This window comes from Oenanthe melanoleuca, chromosome 6, assembly GCF_029582105.1.
Source record: "Oenanthe melanoleuca isolate GR-GAL-2019-014 chromosome 6, OMel1.0, whole genome shotgun sequence".
In the NCBI taxonomy this organism is placed as follows: Eukaryota; Metazoa; Chordata; class Aves; order Passeriformes; family Muscicapidae; genus Oenanthe; species Oenanthe melanoleuca.
Genome location: NC_079340.1, coordinates 2,213,077 through 2,235,802, shown reverse-complemented (window position 1 = coordinate 2,235,802; position 22,726 = coordinate 2,213,077). Strand labels below are relative to the sequence as shown.

Sequence of the window (22,726 nt, the reverse complement as noted above, 5' to 3'; positions counted from 1 at the left end):
TTGTGCAGAACTTGCTGCCCAGGTCTTGCTGTGGAACTCTCTTGTTCTGGTGCACACCTGTGGTTTGGTTACTGCCTTTGGTTCGAGTCACTTGGAATGGAGTTTCACTGACTTCTGGGTTCCCATGCCAGAGATTTCCTTGCTCAGCCACCACTCAGGAGTCACCTGCTCAATATTCCTCCCCCGTTCCTGACCCATCTTGTTCAATCCTGTTCTTTCCCTGTGAAGCAAGAGACAAAAATGTAGCATTTGCTGTAGTTCACAAGGCTCACAGATGCATTTAGTTTGGAAAACACCTCCCAGCCCATGGAGTCCATGCTGTGCCAATCCCCACTTTGTCACCAGCCCAGAGCACTGAGTGACCTCCCTGGGCAGCCCCTGCCCACCCCTTCCAGGAAGAAATTCCTCCTGATGTCCGACCTGACACTCCCCTGGCACAGGTTTTAGGATGGTGACAAGGCTCTATAAGCAGCTTGTGCCTGCTGGGAAGCCACATGAGAAGGTGACATCCATGTGCCAGCACAAATTTTGGCTCCAGAAGTAGTGTGAGGTGAAGGTGTAGCTGCTTTAGCAAAACACGAAGTGGAAATTCTTGGTGTTTCCAAATTAGCTCGCAGCTGTTGTGCCTGTGCCCATCCTTCCTTTCCGTCCTGCATCAGGAGTTAGTACCTAAAAATAAACTGTGATGCACAGAGGAGTGGGAAATGAGACAGCACCACTGATTTCAGGTTTTATTGCTCTGTGTGTGCCCTGTGCTGAGACTTTCTGCTGGTCAGGGAACTCCAGCTGGGGCTGGGCAGTGCAGGCTGTCATCACCCAACTGGGACTGAGCTAATGCTCCTCTGGGCTGCTGTTAATCCAGACCCCAGATTAAAAAAGCAGGATTTGGAGAAGGCAAAACAGTTGTTACAGTTTCCCTGAGGTGAGGATAACCCTTGTAAATCTCTGAATGGGAATGGAGTAGATTTATTTGCTGTGCTGCCATGCTCTGCAGAGGCTTGGAAAGGTCTCAGGTGGGGTTGCCATAAACTGCCCTGTCACCAATTGAAACCACTCCAAGGGCACTGCAGTGGGGTTTGCTCTGCCTGTGGAGACTGATGGCTTCATGGGACTAACTGGGACAGTTGTGTCATTTCACTGGTGGCTGGAGAGGAAATGGAGTGGACAGTGAGGCCTGAAGGTCACTTCTGTATTCCACCCTCTTTGTCTACTTTAGTGCTGGCATTCAATTCATCAGTACAGGACAGCTTTGCCTGTTGCTCTTTGTGCTTTGGCAGCAAGGACTGAAATCTCTGTTTCAGCTGGCAGCTGGCCCCAGCTCTGGTGCCTCTGGCATGATGACTTCCATGTGTTTCAGAATTAGGCATCGTCTCCCCACAGGTCTGGAAAGTGTGTCTTTGGACTAAGGGGGTGAGGGATCTCCTTTTTAAAGGGCCTTGTGATACCTGGTGGTGTGCATGAGCCTTTTGGTGTGTGACAAGCCTTCCTTTCTGTCCTTCCAGTGGTCTGAGGTGTAAGACAATTCTTTTTAATTTCCCTTAAACTAAGCCTTGAGGATCCTGTGTGACTTGCTAGTTTTGTATCTGTTTCTCAGGACATACTGAAGTTGGGTTGGTGTGTTGCATTTAGGCAAACCAGCTAATTTTGGCACGCTGGTGTAACTACTTTTCTCCCAGGTGTGAGAAAAAAATGGGAAATAATGTCTAGTTTAAAATTACACCAGGCAAATTCCAGCTTGGAAGAAGTAGTAGGAATAAGTGAATGTTCATGTTGGTTTTTCTTGTGTTTATACTTGGTTGATTCTACTTTTACAGTAGAAAGAGATAAGTCCATTGATTTAGTAGGAAGTCTGTGGATGTAAGGAACTGGTGCAGAACCAGCTGGTGGTTGGGAATTCCCTGGCAGGGGGAAAACAACAAAACCATATCCCAAGAAAAAACATAGACCTGGAGCTCTGGGATGGTGAGCCTGTAGAGATAGATAAGGAGACAGCCCAGGAAAATGCACTAATTGATAACTGCTCCAGAACCAGTAGAGTGGGAGATAACTGTCCCCTGCCCTCTCCAAAAGAATTCCCCAGGCTCAGTAGCCTGGCCTTGGCAGCAAGGTCCAGCACACTTTATTTCCTCTGCTGAAACTGGGATCGTGTCTACAGCAGCCTTTAAATGAGAAGAGCTTTGAGCTGGAAAACAAGCAGCTGCTTTGCTGCTTTTAGGCAGTAACATTCTTAATATTCCTGTCTTCCAGTCCTGTTCCCCTGGGATAACTGGGATGAGCTGAATTGTGATTGTTGTTTGACTGTCATGCTTTTACCTCTGGTGACCACTGTGGTTGATTCCCCTTGCCTTAAACAACAGCCGTGCTGAGTGCTTGGGGCTAAGTTGTATTTTAAGGTGGGTATGACTATTAGAAGACTGGAGGACAGCAGGTGATCTGCAGGCTGGCTGGATTTCACCCCTGCAAGGGAAATTGTGGGCCAGGCTGCAGGGAAATCCCCTTTATTTTGATGGTGGTTTTCTGAAGCTTCTTACTGGGGAAATCGACATAAGTTTTGGGTTTCCCTGCTGCACCCTCAGGTTTTTCCTACTGCTTGATCAGTTATCTGCTCTGAAAAAAGTGAGCAAGACAGAAATGACACCCTTGCTTCATCCCCAACCCTGCTGTGACAACCTTTTGCAGGCCATTACTAAGAGATTACACTTTTTGTTTGTAGCTTTGCTTTAGCAAAATAGTCTTTCATAGCTGGAAAGCCTTAAGGAAAAAAAATTCTGGCAATATCTGTAGGAGTTGCAGTTCTTTGCTGTGCAAATGCTGAAATCTACATCTTGCTTTAATGTTTCTCAGAGCTAAAATATTTTTGGATAAACAAAGCATTTCACATACTGTTTAAAGTGCTTACAGGCAACCTTTACCCCCGGAGTGGAATGCAGCCATTGGGAGAAGTGCAGTGGGAACAAGGACCTCTAACAGAGTCTATGGCCAGGAGTGGGATGGAGTGGGGCAACATGTCATATCTAAATGTCAATTTTGATTGGCATATCACATTCTAAGCCATTTATTGTATGAAAAATTACTGGCATCCATAACCAGATTATTTTTTATTTATGGAACAATCTGCAGTTGGCTTTTCTCCCCCAAATTTCCACTGGACACTGCAGGGTAAGTAAGTAGGAGCAGCTAGAAATGTGCTGGAAAATTGTAATATGGCATCTTAGCATCATGGAGGAACCCACTGAGATAAAGTCTGCTTTGCTTCCAGAGGAGAAGCACGTTTCTGCTATTTGTTATTTTACAATAAAGAAGTTCTAAAGTCTCTCCCACATGTTACTGCAGAGAGGAAGAGTTTTTCCCAGCCAGGTGTCTGTGAGAGAGCAAACCCTCCCAGCTTGTTAGGCAATAGTGTAAACATAAATGCACATAAACATGTGTGGCCTGGGTGCCAGAAACAAGGATTTCTTTGCACCCCCTCTGATTGGGAAGGGTGGGATGTGGCAGGAACTGGAATCCCAAGGAGTAGACTCCTCTCTGTAGGGATGTGTCCCACTCTGCCAGATAATGCTGTGGACACAAAGAGTTTCAGTGGGATCAAGTTGCAGGGAGTGAGGGAAAGCTGAGCAGCTATTGGGGTGAGGCATTCCCAAAGGGTTACTAAATCCATGCTCAGGAAGCTCCTGGAGCTGAAAGTGGCCAAAGCCTCAGGCAGAGCCTTGTCTGGGGCAGTTGAGCTGCTCTTAAACCTTGATTTAACTTCTACAGCTAAGCAGCTTTGAGGGTTAGGTAGTGTTTTTTTTGTTTCCTCGCTGTGTTTTTGCTTGTTTGGGGTTTTTCTGTTGTATGAGGCTATAAAGGAAATAAAAGCTCTAAAGCTTGGGGTGTAATAGTGGAGGCAAAACCCTGAGTTTTCACCCAGTGTTGGCAGCACCAAAGGGAATCTGCAAAAAGCCATCCCTGGTCTTGGGTGTGCTGACTCCTTCCCAGAGGTGCCATGGGGGCCATACTTCCTCTTTTCCCATTTTTCAGCCTTTCTTTGATGGAGTTTTCTTGGGCAGGAAGGTGAATTGCAAAGGTTAGAGTGGGATAGCTGCCCAAGCGCTGCATGCCTGGACGTTTGCTGGTCTGATATCAGTGCAATTATTATGGAAATCTTCATTTTAGATGAGACCCACATATGGATGGAATGGTATTTCAAGAGCTCAGAGAAGCCTCCTTTATAAATTTAAGTGCCAGCAGCACATTTTTTATATTCAGAAGATCTTTTAACTGCTGAAAAAAGAGGAAAACTGCTTGGGCACATTGTGAGGTATTTACCACTTGAGCAGAATGTGTGTTTAGGTGTGTTTTTCCCCACTTCACTGGAGCTCTCGGGGTGCTCCATGGAGCAGGTTGTTTTTAGCTGTCCTGAGAAGTATCCCCTGAGAAGATTTCCAGCATCCTTGTGGAACTGGCCGTGCTCCACGTGTCCTTGGAGCGAGCTCCGTGCGGTGACGCAGGGCGGCCGACAAAGGAGACATTCAGTCACCAGCTCAGATCGTGTTCCCCCTGAGTCTGGGCTAATGCTCTTAACCCTGCTGGGGCTGGAGCAGCAGCCAGCACGTCTGGGCTGGTGCCCTGCTCCTTTCCTGCAGGCTGTAAATGGCTCTGGCTCTCCTCTCTGCCTGTCCTCCCTTTGGGATCTGCAGGGAAGCACCAGCAGCCATCCTGGCCTCTCTCCTCCTCCCCAGGCCATCACACCACTGCTCTGCAGGAGTCATGTTCCACTTAGTGAGGTCTCATCCTCATAGGAATTGTCCTGATCTTAAAAACTTAGAAATCTTGTGGTTTTTCAACTCTCTGATCCATGAAGACCTTTTTTTTCTGAAGCAATTATTGCAATTTCTGTCTTTGCAATGGCTGAGTTTCACCTATTGCCTGTTAAAAGGTGGGATATGTCAGAGGTCCTGTTGTTTCAAGGCACTTGCAAAATGGAAAGAGCTAAGTTTAAACTGCTGTGGCTCATTTCTGAATCAGTGGATCACTTGACAGGGAGGCTTTTGGCTGTGAAGTCATGGATTTAAGTACAGTGGGAATTCTGACATTATCTACAGGTCAAGGTCAACCATTTCTGTATCTCTTTAGCAGGAGCATGTAGACCATACCTGTCATGGAGTCCTCAACTTTCATCCCATCCTCCTGCAAAACCAGAATAGGTACCAGTCACTGGAAAATGGTTCATGAGATGCCAAACACCAGTTTGATTGGTAAAATTAAGCAGGATGAAGTGGTTCCTTTGTGATGGACGACAGGAAACCTCTCTGATGTCATTGCAGTCCATAACTCTGGTCATTCCCTGAATTCCTTGTCCCTAATATGTCTAAATGATCAGATCCTGGACTTTTATCTTGATGGGTCTGGCTGTGAACACCCTGACAAGGCCTCAGCTGTGAGTGGTTTCAGTGTGTTTCTTGTTATTAGTGTTTTCTGACCTAGTCATAACTTGCTTTCTTAAAATTAACCAATCTTTGCTTTTTCTCTTCAACGTATTTTTGGGTGAATCTGGGGAATTCTGAGCATCTCACACTTTGGGGACAATTGAAAATATCAGTGTGTACCAAGTCACTTCTCAGTGTCTAGGCATCCATGTAGGGCCAAGATTTCCACGTGTTTCTGGAGCACTTGGCTCCCTAAGGGGTGAGAAGAGTCATAGCAACAGTGGGGCCAGGTTTGTGGAGAGGAATGTGCCCCTGGAAGGTGTTTTCTTGGAAGGATGAGCAACAATAAGGTGGGAGAGGAGGTCTGGAAACAGGAATGATTATTTTGGGAACAGGGAAAGTGTCTTCTGCTGCAGAGGTCGGGTGTATTCAGGTCACCATGATACTGCAAGAGTTAAAAAAAAAAGTAATCCTACGAACAATTCCTACTAATTCACATAATTATGTTGCTGTTGATTGTGGTAACAATTTTTTTCACTTTTTGGGACACTAGGAATGAGTTTGCATGGTGCTGGCAGGTCTCCTACCAGCTTTCCATGCCCAGATGATGGAAGGGATGTTTCTGGGCTGCCTCCCTGAGTTCATCACTGTGCTATTTAGTGGTTCCCTAGTGCAGATCTGTCTACTTAAACCAAATGAGGATCATTCCTTCCCTTTCACATTGCTATTAGCTGGATGATTTTATTGTCTCTGCAGGAAGAGAGCAGAGACAAGCAAATGTAGATTAGGAACAATTTGCAGAATAGTTCAGTGATTAGCACGCCTGTGGAGATGTTTTCTGTGTAAGGGCTGCACCACAAATTTTACTGGCTCCCTATGCTCCAAGAATTAACTGTGAGGAGGATTAAAATGACATCTTAGACATCAGCTAAACATCCTCTGAAAATCCCTTACAATGTCTTTAAATCAGTTAATTTGATTTTTTTCATCCCACAAGCAAACTGGGTTGGTGAACTTGTGTGAGTGATCTCTTTAGGCTGAATTTCTCCAGAGTATTTTAAAGAGTACTTCAGTACTGGTGCAAAAAAAAAGCAGTGAAATATGGAAATATCCTGTGCCAGGGTGTGAAATGAAGGTGCTGCTCAGTCATGGGGTGCCTTCTTCAAGCAGTAGTCTTCAGCTGGTTAATGCAGCCCTCACAGGCACTCCTGATCCTTGCTGGTTAAATGGAAAAAGAAAGTAAGACAAGAGCCTGCTCTTGCTCCTTTTGCCACAGTGCTGCTTGTGTGGATGTGGGAAGTGGGAAGGAAAAGACACAGGAGAATCCTCAACTCCAAAGCTTCACTGATGGACAGCACAAGGAGTTCTGTAAAGTCTCCAAAAGTGGCCCTCAGCACTCAGACGTGGCCACTTAACTCTCCTAAATCCTGGTTTGCTTGTAATTCCACATGGATAATGAGGACAGTAGCATTCAGCTGGAAAACATCTGAGTATTAATGAGAGGAATCACGTGCTGTCTCTGGGAATCCTGCAGGTCTCCACTGGCTGTGACATCTCCAGATGCATCAGCCAGAGATGGAGCTCCCACTCTGAGCCTGCTGCAGGCTGTGCTGGGGACAGAGTTAGATCAGGTGCTGGAAAATGGGGAATATTCTGGGAATAAGCCAGCAGAGCTCTGGAGGTGTTTGGGTCCTATTGCCTGGTGATTCTGAGCTGTGTTGTGACACAGAGAACAAGGCTGGCAGTAACTTCACTCATTAATCTTCACAGCATCCAAACCTCCTGAATTTCTTCTCAGCTGCTGCTCCTGCACGAAGGAAATGCTGTGGCTGTCAGAGCAGGGGTGGCACAGCCAGAGCTGAGCATTGTCACATTAGATGCTGAAATAGCAGCAGGCTGTCTGGTCTCAGCATCACTTAGCAGCCCCAGGAGCTGAACCCTCTCCACAGGGATGCTGAGTTTAGGGAAGCAGGGCCCTGAACCAGCAGCTCATCCCCCAGCAGAGCAGCAGCCATGCTCTGCAAACAGAAGGGTCTCCCTCAGAGATTGGCATCCAGGCTCATGGATTTGGGGAAGATAGACCTTCTGTTTTCTGAAAAGTGTATTACCACTGTTAGAGCTTGGCAGATAACACGAGGAAGTGCTGTGTGTGCCCCAGGACAGGCAGGAAAGAGCTCTAATCAAACCTTGCCATGCAGTCCTGCTGTCAGCCTAGCTGCTAGTACCCAAACTGTCGCTGTGAATCGCTCCTCCTGCCTTTTCACCAGCCCAGAAACAATTCTGGATGTGGCAGGAAACGTGTCCTTGCAGGCTCTGTGTGTGCTGTACTGGAGAGGGAGAGGCTGCAGCTGGGAGGGAGCATCTTGGGATTCTCGTGGTGCTCCCAGCAAATGCTGCTGATTCACGACTCGCTCATCAAAACCCTGTGTTTGTGTCTGAGCAGCAGTTTGTGCTCTGGGATCCATGGAGCTGTTGTGCCTGGAACAGGGGGCATGCAGGGCGTGGAGCTTTCCCTGGCTGGCTTCCTCCTGGGTCAGGCTGGGTGGCTTCTGGGGGCTTGGGAAGCTGCAGATAAGCGAGTGTGATAAGTTTGGGAGGGCTGCTCTCGTGAGATAATGGCCAGTTACTCCTGAAAACAGGGCTTTCCTGGGGTGGGTGACACTCTCATGATCCTACAGCAGGCAGGAGAGGTGGCTGGCAAGGCTTTCCCTGGCTTTCCCATGGTTCTGTCCAGATGGACAAAAGCTGTTTGATTTCCAGCCTGTGGAACAGAAGAATCTTCTGGCCTGCAGGTGGAGGTGCCTGCTGTCCCCCTCCCCAAGGACTCAGCTGCTTTACTCCTGAAGGTGAGGCAGGTAAAAACTCAAAAGCAAATTTCCAAGCAATCCTGAACACAGATAAAAAGGAATCCCAAGAAAGCTTCCAGCTACCAGGCTTCCAGCTGCTTATTTTCTGGCAGACAGGTTTTTTGGTGCTACTTCAACAAGCAGAACTCGATTTATTTATCCCTCCTTCCTCCCCAACTTGCATTTGAGTGGAAATACATGAATTGCAGTTTTCTAACTAATGTGAATGGTGCAAGGAGACCTCTGGTTTTCCTTTGTCTGAGAGTGAAAGCTGAGTTGGAAGAGCCCTGTGGAGCACAGGGCTGGTTCTATTCCAGATCTCCACCCTGGTTTTGTCTCCCTTGGAGGCAGGAGGGATGGGATGGAGAGTGGGTTTGCTTCCTAGGGCAGGATGAGTGGTTTGTGTGCTGCTGCTGGTGCTCTGGCTGTGCCAGAGGTGGGCACAGGGACGGGGAGAAACCTGGTCCCTTCAGGGGCTTCACGAGACAGTGTTAACCCATGAGTTTCCTGGATTGCTCTTGTAATTAAGAAAAAGTGCTCTGGGTGTAGCAGGGTGATCAGCAGCCCATTTCTGGCAGTGGGAAACAAATCCACATTGTTCTGGGGGTGGTGGTCTCCTCCAAAGCTCAACCAGTCCTATTTGGACACAAGGATATTCTCTCTTTCTGAGTCCTGTGGGAAATACTATTTTTAAAATACAGCTGCTCCATCCATGGAAGTGTCCAAGGCCAGGTTGAACTTTGGGGCACCCTGGGTAGTGGAAGGTGTCCCTGCCATGGCAGGGATGGAATGAAATGAGCTCTGAGGTAGGTCCCTTCCAGCCCAAACCATTCCATGATTCTATTTTAGCATGGCCTTTCCTGTTTATCCCAACTCTTGTTAGACCTTGAGGTCATGTTCACACTGCAACAACTCCTGATGCTTTAATGAAGGCTTGCTGTTAGCTCTGCCTCTTAAATGTCCTTATTTTTATTTGTTTGGTGTTTCATTAACAGTGACTCTCATGACTATGTGAGAAGCTGCCAGCAGCAGGTCTGAGCTTTGACTCTCTGTTCCAAATGAGCTTCTAACCTGATGCATCAAGTGCTCTGGCTAGGAAAGCAATTTCAGGTAGGTCAGTGCATCTTGCATTTTGCACTTTCAAGCACGTGTGTTTTGGAGTGGTGTATTCATTCAGTACCTTGTTTACTGTGACCTGAATTGGGGCAAGTTCTTGTTTTGGACATTTTGGATATTTCACAAATTTTATAACTCCAGTATCAAATTGTAAAATCTTAGGGAAAGACAGCTGAAAGATTCCTTAGATCAATTCCTTCTGCCTGCTTCCAGGGAAGGATGACTAAGAGCAAAACTTGAAGATGTAGATTGTGGATAAATGCTCCCAAACGCTGCTTGTAAGGAAATCTTTGCCCTTGTGGCTGTGGAAACTGGAGTGATACACTGTGTAGACAGCTAGAGTGGGGCTGGAATACCTGTGTTCTGTTCCCAGCTCTGGCTTTGACATGGATAAATGACCTGCAAAGAGAGAATAAATGGGGTGTATGCCCTTTATTGCTGCTTGTAGTTGTGTTTTTGTTTTTCAGTAATCCTTTGAAGCTGTGTGAGGATTTGCTGAAAGGCATTTCATAAGATTTGTCGTGGTTTTGTTTGGTTTGATCCGTCCTGGAAAGTTTCATGACTGATTGAAGAGCTAGAGGGGATGTGTAGTGAGAACCAGAAAATAAAAGTGGAGTTTTGGGTGTAAAGGTTCTGAGAAAGAGTGTTCTAAAAGCTGTTATTTGTTTGTGTACAGCCCCAGTATCCAGCACCTTGAGTGAACCAAGTCTCTTATGTTTCCCATTCCTAATTGAGAAAACCTTTTGCCCTTTTCCTGAAAATGTTGTGGAATATTAGTGAGCCTTAACTGGCTGATGGTGAGAGGCTGTGGTGGGAAACAGAGCAGAAAAGCAGCTTTCAGTTGTGATTCTTCCTAATCCATCTGAATTCTCCCTGCAGATGCCCTGAGCACATTTGTCTTTGGAGAATTTGGGTTTAGCTCCCTGTCTTTGGCTGTCCCAATACTGCATCTCTGGATCTCAGAGGCTGTATAATTAATGGTCAATGGCTTTTTCACAGAATCTGTAATAAATACCCCCAGAAATCCTAAGAAAAATGCAGTGACTAAAAACTAAGGCTGCTGAAATTGAGGGAAATAATTTTTTTGCACGTCACAAGTCAGGTGAATAATGAGCAGGTTTTTGCAGTTGTTGCTCTCTGAAAGCTGCCTCTGTGTCAAAGCTGTTCGGGACAAACTGTAATATCAAGGCTTGTATACAGCAGTTGTGAAAAATTCCTGCTTTCCTCACCCTTCTACAAGTCCATCAATATTGGGAGCAGGAGACACTTTGAGCAGACACCTGAAGCTCCTGTCACTGTATTGATTCAGCTGCTGTTTGCTCTGCATCCAATACAAGCCGTGATGAATAATGCAGGAATCTATTACTTAAAGTTTAATGCAGCTTTAATCGGGGTTGAACATCAAGAGGTGCAGTGCAAGGAGGCTGCTCTGCTCTGTGCTGAACAGAAAGGATTAAAACCAGGTGTGCTTGGGCCTGTGCTGTTGGGTCTTTCCCTTTTCCCAGGGCTGTGTCCAGTTCTGTCCCTCCTGGCCAGAGAGCCCTGGAGGGGCTGGAGCGTGTCCAGGGTAGGAGCTGGAGCCCCAGGAGAGGCTGAGGGAGCTGGGAAAGGGGCTCAGCCTGGAGAAAAGGAGGCTCAGGGGGACCTTGTGGCTCTGCACAACTCCCTGACAGGAGGGGACAGCCAGGGGGGGTCGGGCTGTGCTGCCAGGGAACAGGGACAGGACAAGGGGAAACGGCCTCAAGCTGTGCCAGGGGAGGCTCAGCTTGGACAGCAGGAGGAATTTCTGCATGGAAAGGGTGCTCAGGCCTTGGCAGGGGCTGCCCAGGGAGCTTTGGAGTGCCCATCCCTGGAGGTGTCCAAGGAAGGGCTGGAGGTGGCACTCAGGGCTCTGGGCTGGGGACAAGGTGGGCACTGGGCACAGCTTGGGCTCCATGGGCTGGGAGGGATTTTCCAGCCTAAAATAATTCTGTGGTTCTGTGGCACAACTCATCATTTATGTGCAGATATTCACCTGCAGGTGCCTTGGTGTCTGTGACCTCTGTTTCTTCCTGTATTTATCACAGTCTATGACAAGATACCTTCTGTACTCATGGGGTCAGAGAGCATGTGAATGATTCTGCTGTGATCCAGGGATCTCACAGTGGAATATCAAGGCACTGCTGTCTCTTCAATGCCTTTTTTTCTTCTTGGTATGAGTATTATTTTTTTAAACAAAGGAAAAACATCCCTTTCATCAATTGTTCCCTTTGCAGAACTTGAGCCTTAAAATAATCCAGGAAGCCTTTTGTTATATAAATATACTCATCCTCCAGCTTGGCACGGAATGAGCTTGACAGAGCTGCTTGCTGGATTCTGTTTTAAACTTGAATTTCAGGGGCTATGAAGGAGAAACCCTGGGCTCAGAGAGCAAAGCAAACACTGACTGCTGTGTAATCACAGTGTAACAGGGACTATTTAAAGCAGTGGAAAGCAGGGGTTTATGCCTGGGACTCAGTTTCTGTGTCTCAGTGATTTTTGTTTCAGCTTGTTACAGCCAGGTATGTTCATACCTACCAAATTTAGCTCCATGGGAAGAGAGCATATGTGCAGCCTTTTAAAAATATTCCTGCTTGAGTTGTTTGCTCTATAGGAATAGAACTGTGTGTGAATACAGCCAGGGCTTGGAATGGTTAACAGTAAATTCCAGTGCAGAACACTCAGTAGTGAGATCTCCCAGTTAAGTGGGCAACAGTTGGCTAGAGCAGATGTTTAAATAGAAAATGAACAAAACATCACCACCAAAAAAAATATCCCACAAACTCAAAAATCCATCAACCACAAAAACTCACCACCCTGTGAATTTCAAGTAATCTTTGTTAGAAATGGTGACTGTTTTCTGAATGTTGTCATGGGCACGTAGAAGCACCTTAGGGGGAATTTATGAATCATGTAGAGAACACAGGTTGTGTTCTAAGAGCAAGAAGAGTGAAGAGTGAATCCATGCAATCCCCCAGGAGTGCTTGAATCCAGTCTGATGTGCTGCTGCCTCCTCCCGTGGTATTGGAGTCATAGTGCACCAAGAAAATAGGGAAGACTCCAAGGAAAGTAGCACAGAATCCATGGTTTGGGTTGGAAGGGCCCTTAAAGCCCATCTCATCCCACCCCCTGCCATGGACAGGAACACCTTCCACCGTCCCAGGTTGCTCCAGGCCCTGTCCAACCTGGCCTTGGACACTTCCAGGGATGGGATGGGGCAGCCTCAGCTTCTCCAGGAAATGACATCTTTGGCACTTATGCAAAAGTAAAGGTTTAATGGCATTTTGGAGCAGAGATTTTATATAGCCTGTGTTCAGTTTGTTGGATCAATCAAATTGGGTTTTGGTAGATTTTCTAGCTGCTTATTCAATGTCTTGGCTTGTTCTGGGTGGTGTGGATAATTTCCTTCTTGTCTCCTAATTTATTTGCCTTCAGACATGTAGCTGCTCTCGTGTTTCCTGGAAAATGGAAAGGATGTGCTAGCAGGAAATGCTTGCAGTTAATGAAAATAGGCTGTACCTACTGATGATTAGTCCTTAATGCAAAGAGGGAACGTTCCCTCTCCAGCTTTGTGGCCTGAATTAGCATCTGACTGTTCCTTTGTCCTGAGGCTGGCTCTGAATGGCTCCGGGATTGATTCATGGCTTAGGGCCCCCAGTAATAGGATTTCCTTTGAGGGTGTGTCACCATTCCTTGCACAGGTTCAAAGGGAAAATGGGTTTTCCCTCCTGTGTTGCATCCTCTGGACTTGTGCCCCTTGGCTGTGGCTCCTTTTCCCCCCTGACTCTCGAACCTGCAAGGTTTCAACTGGGATTTGGTGACTGCTGCCATCCCAGCTCCTTGCAAGTGTGTCATCATCCCATCACACCCAGAGCATGTAAGGACGTGTTCTCGGGTTCAAGAGTGAACACAAATACATTTGGTGCTTCTCTGAAAGGCTTTCAAGTGCAGCACTGCTCTTTTGCAGCTCTTTTTGCTTCCTTTGAAGGCTGAGCAGGCGCTGCTGAACTCGGGGCTGCAGTGCGTGACTGCTCCCTTAGCAAGCAGTTAAAACATCAGCTATTACACTGATGTGCAAATGTTATTTTGTGCTGAAGTCATGCTGGAAATAGTTCAAAATGTCTTGTTTATTTGGATTCACGAGGGGCACGCTGTCTTGCTGAGCTCTAATCTTGTTTTGCTCTCTGCTTTCTTTGCAATCAGCAGAGCTGTATTCAAACCACGCTGAGAGATTTAAGGGACCTCTTGGTCTGCACCCCAGGAGCCACAGGCTGAGGACAGCACCCCTGGGCTTGTGCCTTTTGGGAAGCTGGGTTATTAATCATTTGTTTTCCCCCAGCCTCTGTCCTTAGATGGATGGAACAGGCTCTGTTCCTGTATTGAATTAAACCCTCTGCCCCTGTGCCCAGGTGAGACCCCACCTGCAGAGCTGCACAGGAAGGACCTGGAGCTGCTGGAGAGAGTCCAGGGGAGGCTTCAGGATGATCAGAGGGATGGAGCAGCTCTGCTGGGAGGAAAGGCTGGGAGAGCTGGGATTGTTCAGCCTGGAGAGGAGAAGCTCTGGGGTGACCAAATTGTGGCCTTCCAGGGCCTGGGGAAGCTGACAAGAAAGATGGAGAGAGATTTTGGGCCAGGGCCTAAAGTGCCAGAACAAGGAGAATGGCTCCCCACTGCCAGAGGGCAGGGTCAGATGGAATATTGGGAAGGAATTGTTCCCTGGGAGGGTGGGCAGGCCCTGGCACAGGGTGCCCAGAGCAGCTGTGGCTGCCCCTGGATCCCTGGCAGTGCCCAAGGCCAGGCTGGATGGGGCTGGGAGCAGCCTGGGACAGTGGGAGGTGTCCCTGACCATGGCAGAGGGTGGATTGAGATGGGCTTTAACCATTCTGTGATTCTTTTAAATACCTCTTACTGGATAAGCACTGACTCATTTGTTCATTATTTTAATGACAGATACACTTGTTTAAAATAACTCCAAGTTTTTGCAGTTTTACTGTTTAGCAGATAATACAGTTATTTGGGTTTTTGGACAAGATACTCTGTTTCAGTTCACTCCTTCAATGTTTTCCTCTGTGTTTGCAAGATGCATGAAGACAAAAGGGTTTTTTTCCTGGCCTGTGCTGCCCTGCCTCTGCTGTCCCCATTCCCAGTAAGGAGTAGAAATGCTGTCAGCAACTGTTTTTGACAGATTTTTCATGTACTGCTTAGGAGGACAAAAAGTTACATCTCACATATTTTGCTGTGCAGGGATAAATACACAGCAAAGGGTGGGTGAAATATTTGGTATGAACATTCTGAGGGATTTTGTAGTCCCAGCAGAGGATGTCTGCTCTATCACCAGAGTCCTGTGTGCTGTCCCTGCTGTTCAAATCATGTGTGTATCCCAGCTACATCCAGGCAGGTTTAAATATCCTCCTGTCCAGTGCATGCTCCCACCTCCAGGTTCTTCCCTGCCCTTCCCTGCATTGTGGAGCATCCTCACAGCCATCTCCAGACACTGACACATCACTGAATTCCCCAAGCTTTGCTAAGAGTTGCTTGGAAAGCTGATGCAACCTGGGGAGCTCCCTGAGCTGTGTGACACATCCAGGAAGGCAGAAGGGTGAGGGACAGGCTTTGCACAAAGGCTGTGTCACTCTCAGGATGTGTTAAGGGGGTGGCTTCAGGTGTTTTGTGGGTGCTGATCCAGTTTAGCTGGGGCAGCTCCCTGGTGGTCAGTGCCAGCAGGAGTGCCCTGCCCTAGTGCTGCTTCCCAAATTCAGGGCCAGCACTCAGCTTGCTCTCCATGTTCTGTTGTGATTTCCCTGCCTGTGTTTTGGTCTCTGGGAAGCTTCTCAGGGAAGGCAGCTCAGTACTAAGACACTGTCTCCAGCTCTGCAGTTTTGCTGATCTGTTTGAAGTCCCCAGACAGTTGATCAGCCAAACTTGCTGCTAAATGGATGATCTAATTCCCAGTGAATGCTGTGATCACAAGCATTACCCTACATCACAGAAACAATTTGAAAACCAGTGCATACTCCTCAAGCTGTCAGTTGTCTTTCAGCACCCTCGTTGTGCTCTTTCATCTTTAAATGCTTGTGCTGAAACTCAAATAAACTTACCTGTCAGCAGCTGCAGGAATGTCTCTTCTGTCTCCAGCTCCTTCCTAGCTGTAGCTGGCAGTTTAAAAGCTGTTTACAGAGGAGATAAAGCAAGGAGCTCTCTTGTAGCTGCTGTTTCTCTAAATGATTTTTCTTACACTCCAGCAATACTCAGCAAAAATTGTGCCGGTGCTTTGTCAGGGTTGCTCAAAGGCAGCACAAAGGTTCTGTGCTCAGAACCCCTGAGGACATGGGCAGGGCAGGAAGGTGTCCCTGCACAATGGGAAAATGGGGTGGAGAGATGGTCTGGAGAGGGGTGACTTCCTGGGAAAAGAATGAGCAGAGCACCCAACAACCTGACTGCCTGAAGAGTGGCCCCCAGCAGAGGGTTGCTGTTTCACAGCCCACAGATATGTGGTTTAAATTTTATGAGGAGCAACTCTTTTGAAACCTGAAATTCATAGACTGATAAAATCATTTGGGTTGGAAAGACCTCTGGGATCATCAAGTCCAACTGTGCCTGATGCCCACCTTGTCCCCAGAGCCCTGAGTGCCACCTCCAGCCCTTCCTTGGACACCTCCAGGGATGGGCACTCCAAAGCTCCCTGGGCAGCCCCTGCCAAGGCCTGAGCACCCTTTCCATGCAGAAATTCCTCCTGAAATTCCATGTGGAATATTCAAGAAAGTCTGTTTTTTTGTGGACCTGTTTATTCTCTTTCTTCTCAAGTTGGGGTTCTAGATGGTAATTTCAGTGAAAGCCCAGTTCTCATCACAAGTCCTTCCTTTCTGTTCCAGCATCCAAAACCATGCAGTAGGAGTACCTGACAAATTTGCCCCAAGGATCAGCTTTATTTTTACACCACAACCTTGCAAAAAGCAAGTCTAACAACTTAGATAAGTGAGCTTAATAAAACAACAAGTTTTTGTTTGCATCCTTCTGCTTCTTGCTTGTGCAAGAGGCACCATCCTTGTAAAAGTCATGCTAAATCTGAAACCCATTCTCTGTCTGTAAAATGACAAAAACCCACCCATTTTTTCCATGTTGATGCACTGGTTGTTTAGTTTTATGTGGAGAATTCTTACACTCAGCCATGGTCTGCTTCTCTGTGGTAATTTGAGGTGAAAATCCTGTGTTGTCATTCTGTGAATTTGAGATGCTGAAAACAGGCAAAAAAAAAAAAAAAAAAGTGTCCCAGCAGGAGTTTGAGGCTCCAGCTCTGCCCCTGGGTGTACTGTGAATATTAATGACACAGAGCTGTGGGGGTTGTTTGCACACAAAAAGAGGAAACCCAGGTGTGTTGAGCAGGAATCAGGTGAGTGCTGCAAGGTCAGTGAGGCTGGAGAGCAGCAATTGGTTACTAATAAAAAACCAGGTTATTTTCTGTGCACCTCCTTAGAGGTCATTTTGCTGGTGCTGCATGAGGAAATAATAAATATAGGTGACCTAGCTATGTGTATATGTATTTTATTTATTAAAAACCATCTTCCATGAGTGGAGGAAGGCACATGCACAGCCAGGGATGTGGTTAATTCCTTGCTCTGCTGCTCTGGTTTAAGAAAGGTTTTGGAAGCATCTGTTTTGAGATATTGAGAGGTTGACAGGCTCTTTCCTGTCTCTGGAGCCTAATGCTTTTTCTTGGAACACTGGGAGAATGCAAAAATATTATTAGTTTTGGGTTTTGTTCTGCTCTTGGGAGGCTTTTTTCCTGAATTTGGAGGTTCTTTCATTGCAAATAGCTGCAAAGATGCAGTAGTAAATGAATAAATGTTATTAGTGAAGGAGTAGATAACAGAACAAACTTCTGTAAAAATAATTCTAAAAATCACCTTTTTCTCCATGATTCTCCATGTCCTGAATCCTCCATTTCCAAAAAGAAAAAGGTTCAGCAAAGGAGGATAAAGGTGATCAAAGGCATGGAACAGCTGTTGTATAAAAGGAGATAAATAAAATTTGCCTCTTCAGCATGGAGCAGAAATGATTGGGAGGGGAAGAAGTGAGGAGAGGAATGTTTGGCAGATTGGGAACTTTGCATCTTCCGAAGAAGATGCCTTCCTCACTCAAAAAAACTCCAAGGAAGCAATGACCTTATAAAAGGGAAGGCTTTTCTTTTGGTGGTGCCCAGTTATGCTGTGATATTCCTGGTGGCCAGGATGTTTCTGGAAGGTGAGTGGTTCAGAGGAAGCTGGATAAAACCCATCCTATTGAAAGCTATTGGAGACAGTGTTTCCTGGCTCAGAGAACAGTTATTAAAGCAGTGTTTGGAGGAATCCCAGGCTGGCTGAGGCTGAAGGGAGCTCAGTGGCACCTGGTGTCACCTCCCTGCTCCAGCAGGGCCATCCCAGAGCACAGGGCACAGCCCTGTGTGCACACAGCTCTGCAACAGCCCCAGGGAGGAGAGCCCAGAGGCTCTGTGGGCAATCTGTTCAGGCTGGGCAGTGCCCACTGTCCCCAGGATCCCCAGGACACTCTGCTGTCCCCCAGGTCCTTCCCCACAGAGCTGCTCCAGCAGGTGTCCCCCACCCTGTGCTGGTGCCTGGGGTTGTTCCTGCCCAGGTGCAGGACCTGCATTTCCCTTGTTGAAAAAAGTATCACTGCCTGTGTTAAACTCTTTGTAGAAATGTGAAACTTGCTTTTGTGAGCAGGTCATAAATAACACCCAGTGTTGTGTAGCTGTGTAACACAGGGGTACAACCTGGAGTAGCAGAGGAAATGTGGGATTTCTTGGCTTCCATACTATTTCCTGCTTTTGGTAGGTAATGGGAAACAGGCAAGGAATAGCAAGTGATTCAGGTGATACAAAGCTGGTGTTTAGGAGCAGATGATACAGCAGTTGTCTTGGCTGATTGGGCTGTGTTCCTTTCCCAAAGTTCTGCAGTCTGGAGCGTGCTGGGAGCTGGGTGGGTTGGGGTGGCAGTGTGCCAGCTGGTGCTGGGGTAATGATCAGGTTACCCTGGTGCACTGGAGACAGATGGGCCCCAGCATTTCCCTGCACACGCCATTCCCAGCCTGCCACAATGTTTGGGTAGGGCTGGAACGCTGGGATTGCACCTTCACCCAGGGAGGGCGAAGGTTCCTTACACTGCACAGCACTTTTTACTACTCACAGGGGGGTTGCTTGGCTGCCATATGGAAGGACTGAATTTCCCTGGAGATTTTGACGTTCAGCAGCGTGTGGGTGTTAGGAGGCTTTGGGAGGTGGAGGAGGATGGAGTTGGAATAATGTCCTTTGAATCAGAGCTGTTTTGATCTGCTAGAAAGAAACTGGCTGCTCAAAAAGAAGGGGAGAAATCCTCAAACATTGGACTACTGTAGGATTTTGTGCAGAGGAGAAATACTTGGAGCAGGACCTGTTTAAGAATTGATCCTGGTCTGGGTGGGGTAGAAACCCAAGTGTGAATGAGCATGTGTGACACACATAGTCAACAGCCATACCTTGAAAATGGAAAGAGGCTCTTGGTTCAGTGGGCTCCAGCCCAGGGCAGGGCTGTGTGATAACTTGGAGAGTAAATTCCAAGTGATTTATCTCTCTTCTGATCTCTCTTGAACTCTGACTGCTTGTATCTGTTGCTGTCAAGTGGCTGCTTCTGTATTTATGAGCAAGGTGGAAACTACTGACCTGCTTTGCCTCCTCTGAAAGGCAAGTGACAGTTCTGTCTGAGATGGCAAGGGCAGTATTTCTGCATGTGCTTGGACTAAATTTACTGTAGGGAACTGAAAAGTGTGGATGGTGATGACTGCTGGAAGGGAAAGCGTGTATTTACTGCTCGGTGGCAATAGATTTATAGACAGTTTGGTTTATAGATAAATATTGTTGCCTCTATTTCTGTAGCCACAAGCAGTAGATTTTAAAGCTTAAACTTTGTTATAATCTAGGGACCTTTTTACATTTTTTTCCCTATCCCATCTGCTGAGTTTTTCACTGGCGGCTGAGGTGTCACGTGGCGCCCGGAGAGCCAAGAGAAGTGACGCATCCCGGTATCCCATGGTAACTCTGCTTTTCCTTCGTTTTTAGCTCCTTTGCTTTGCTCCCAGATAGAATAACCTGCCTGTGGGATTAGGCTGGCTCTGCTCACTCAAAGGTGAGCTTGCAGGGTTTTCACTCCTGAAAATGGTCTGCACTCTGTAATTCAGATTGCCCTCTGGACGGGAAACAAAGAGCACAACAAAACACAAGGCAGCAACCCTGCTCCAAACCAACACCAGCCCCCACCAAGCCCAGAAATCTCCAAGTTCCCCACCCAAACTTCTCAACATGCAGGAAGCATCGGTGGGAGTTCACTCTTTGTTTGCCATTCAGGATATTGAAGCTTGTCTGAGAAGTTTCTGCAAACCACGGGTAGATTCCCTGTGAGTGAGCTACAATTCCAACCAAAGCTGAATTTGCAATTTGGGTCTTGCAGTTTACACAGGTTTTGCTGCTAGAAACTGGTTGGGTGAGGCTTGCTTTTTTTTTTTTCCCCTTCACCACCCCCATCAATTGTTTTTAACCTCTGGTTGCTGTATGCAGTTACTGCCTGCATTTTTGTTAGAAATATCCTACTTATCCCCCAAGAAAAGCTCATGCGTTTGCATTCAGATATGCTGATATTTTTTAAAATTCTGATTATTTTTTGAAAAATGGATCATTTAATTATAGAATCATAAAATGGCTTGTGTTGGAAGGGACCTTAAATCCCATCTCATTCCACCCCTGCCATGGCAGGGACACCTTCCAGTATCCCAGGCTGCTCCAAGCCCCATCCAGCCTGGCCTTGGGCACTTCCAGGGATCCAGGGGCAGCCACAGCTGCTCTGGGCACCCTGTGCCAGGGCCTGCCCACCCTCCCAGGAAACATTTAATTGAAAGCCATTTTCTCCTCTATGTCTGTATATCCACTGTAACTTTATTGTATTTAACCAGCCATGGTATGACTCGCTCTGCCTGAAACTCCAGGCTGCAAATAGAACAGCTCCTCACCAGGGGTAAACAGTGAGTAGAACCCTTGCAGTGAGAGACCTCAAACCTGTTCTTATATCCTGTTTCCAAACTCTCCTGTTCCTGTTTTCTGTGTGCATTGAAGCACAGCTAAAGCAATGTGTGTCTGGTTTAACTCTGCCCTGCTGATTGGATTTTTGCTTTAGGGCACAGCTTTCACAAACCGAATTTATCCTCAGGGAGGAAGAAGAAAAAACTGGTTTTGCTCACACATAGTCCCTGCGTAGTGGAGGAGTCGGTGGTGAAGTTTTTCAGTGAGGCAGGATTTGCATTTGCTGTTGCCACAGCTACAAGTGAGCTCACAGCATTTCAGTCCCTCAGCCAGGGACGAGCAGGAGTTTTCAGAGTGAAGGCACCAGTGCACCCAGCTGACTCATTCTGGTGTGTCCAAGGGCTGGGGAACCACTTCTTGAATGGGAGAGGATGCCCTGGTGTGCGGGGGAGGAGGCGGGAGATGTACTCTGAGCATTTGGGGCACGAGCTGGGTGATGCGTGCTGGGAGCAGGCTGCTGAGCTCTCACCTGATGCACAACCTCCCTGTGGGCACCTGGATGTTGGGAAGCATCCCAGGACTTCTCTGATGTGCTTCCTCTGGCTTTGCTCCAAGCAGGTAATGAGCACAAATCTCTCTTCTCATCCTGACGGGTCTGAATTCCCTTCTGTTCCATTTCAGTTCCAGGCAGTCCATCGTGCTGCCCTGGGTTTGCATGGGGCTGCTGCTGCCTGGCTAAATCCAGACAATAGCCTGCTTGTGGCGGCTGAAAGTGGTGCTGGAAAAAAAAAAAAATCCCTCTTCCGTAATTGCAGGAGAAAAACAAGCCTGTGTGCAGCAGGAAGCAGCAAGACTCTATTAACTCATACTTCTAATTTTTTTCCCTGTGTCTTCTGCACAGTCTGTGATGATTTAAGCATAAATTGCTTGGAATAGTCCTTTGCCTGTTATTTATTACTGATTGCTTGCATGGCAGGGGGTTGGGAGGTTAAGCTCTCTTCCAACCCAAACCATTCCATGATTCTGCAGTTTGAGTGGATGTCAGAGGATGGTTACCCTGTACCCAGAGATTTGCCATTGTAACCATTGTAAGTAAGTGTGGAATATTTAACAAGGAGATAATAGGATGACTACTTTCATCTAGGTAAGATTAAAAATCTTTGGGCTGTCTTCCTGTCAGGTTTCTTCTTTTTCCCAATGAAAGCCTGGCTGGCTGGTGCCTTTCACCTCCAGGATTGCCTGCTTCTCTTGTTATCAGTGTTTCATAAGCATAAGTGCCTGCAATGGCCTTTTCCTGCTGATTCCTAACCCTTGGAATGGTTAACAAGAAGCTATTTCCTCTATGTTATCATATGCAAAGTACTACTGTGACACTGCTGAAAAGTCTTAGACCTGTTGTGTGAGTCAGAAAAGCTGGAGATGGGAGAGAACTGTGATATGTGGCCAGCTCAGTAAATCCAGGGATCTGAAACTAAAGGGAGGAACTGAATCAGAAGTGTGAGCAGTTATGTGACACTTTTCCCCCAAACAAACAGCTGTAACTTGTCACACAGGTCACTTCACTGGTGTCCTGTCTATTGACCTGGGCTTGTTTAAAGGTTTCATTACTGCTCTTGGTGGGTGCTGTTGAGGTTTTGAATTTCTATGTTTGAAAGTGCTTTTGTATTGATGATGTGCTTCAGGTCTTTTTTGCTGTGTTGTAGGCCTTTTTCTGCTGTGAATTCTTATTTTTGGAGCTATGGGTGTGTAGCTTTATGGATTAATAAAAACTAGGGAGGGGGAGAACCCTAGATCAAGGGCAGGGGCATCTCCAGGCTCCACTTTGCCTTTGTGTTCACCCTGGAATAGGCTTGGAATAGGGGAATTCAGCTTGTATGTGACAAGGAAATGCCAGGTCCTGTAACAGGTGGAGCAAAACAAGCAGCAGATCAAACTGAGGAGCCATTGGACACCAGAGTTATAGGAAGGTGCATTTTTCAGCTTATGGGAGTCCCATCAGTGTGTGGTGACCTTGTAGGGTGGACAGGGATGCTGAACAGCTAAATTATGGATTTGTTACTTGGATTGATGATAATTTGGAAGAAGACTTCAGGCTATGATGCAGCCAGGAGTGCCAGAATTGTGAGACACAGGAATGCTGCTTCTCACTGGTTTTTTTGGACGAGGCTGGCCAAGGAATAAAGGCAGAATGACTGGGGAAAGCCTTTTGGCACCAGCTGTCTGCAAGTGAAGTTATCCCTGCAGGCAGCTGCTCACCCCAGGGACTGGCCAATTTTGGCTTTTGGTGTTTGTTT

General features: G+C 47.0%; 1 protein-coding gene across 4 annotated transcripts in view; it reads left to right on the top strand.

Annotated features, from left to right (window-relative positions):
* Window positions 1–22,726, top strand: part of SGMS1 (sphingomyelin synthase 1) — a 171,000-nt gene that overhangs the window by 13,880 nt on the left and 134,394 nt on the right. Inside the window, exons 1-2 of one of the 4 annotated variants that reach the window (XM_056495526.1) lie at window positions 8,049–8,254; window positions 9,250–9,364. The exons of 1 other annotated variant lie outside the window; for it this stretch is intronic. The gene's annotated coding sequence lies outside the window, so the exon portion shown is untranslated. Of the gene's footprint in view, window positions 1–8,048; window positions 8,255–9,249; window positions 9,405–22,726 lie in introns of those variants that run through there. 2 more of the 4 variants (XM_056495524.1, XM_056495523.1) reach the window with 2 other exon arrangements.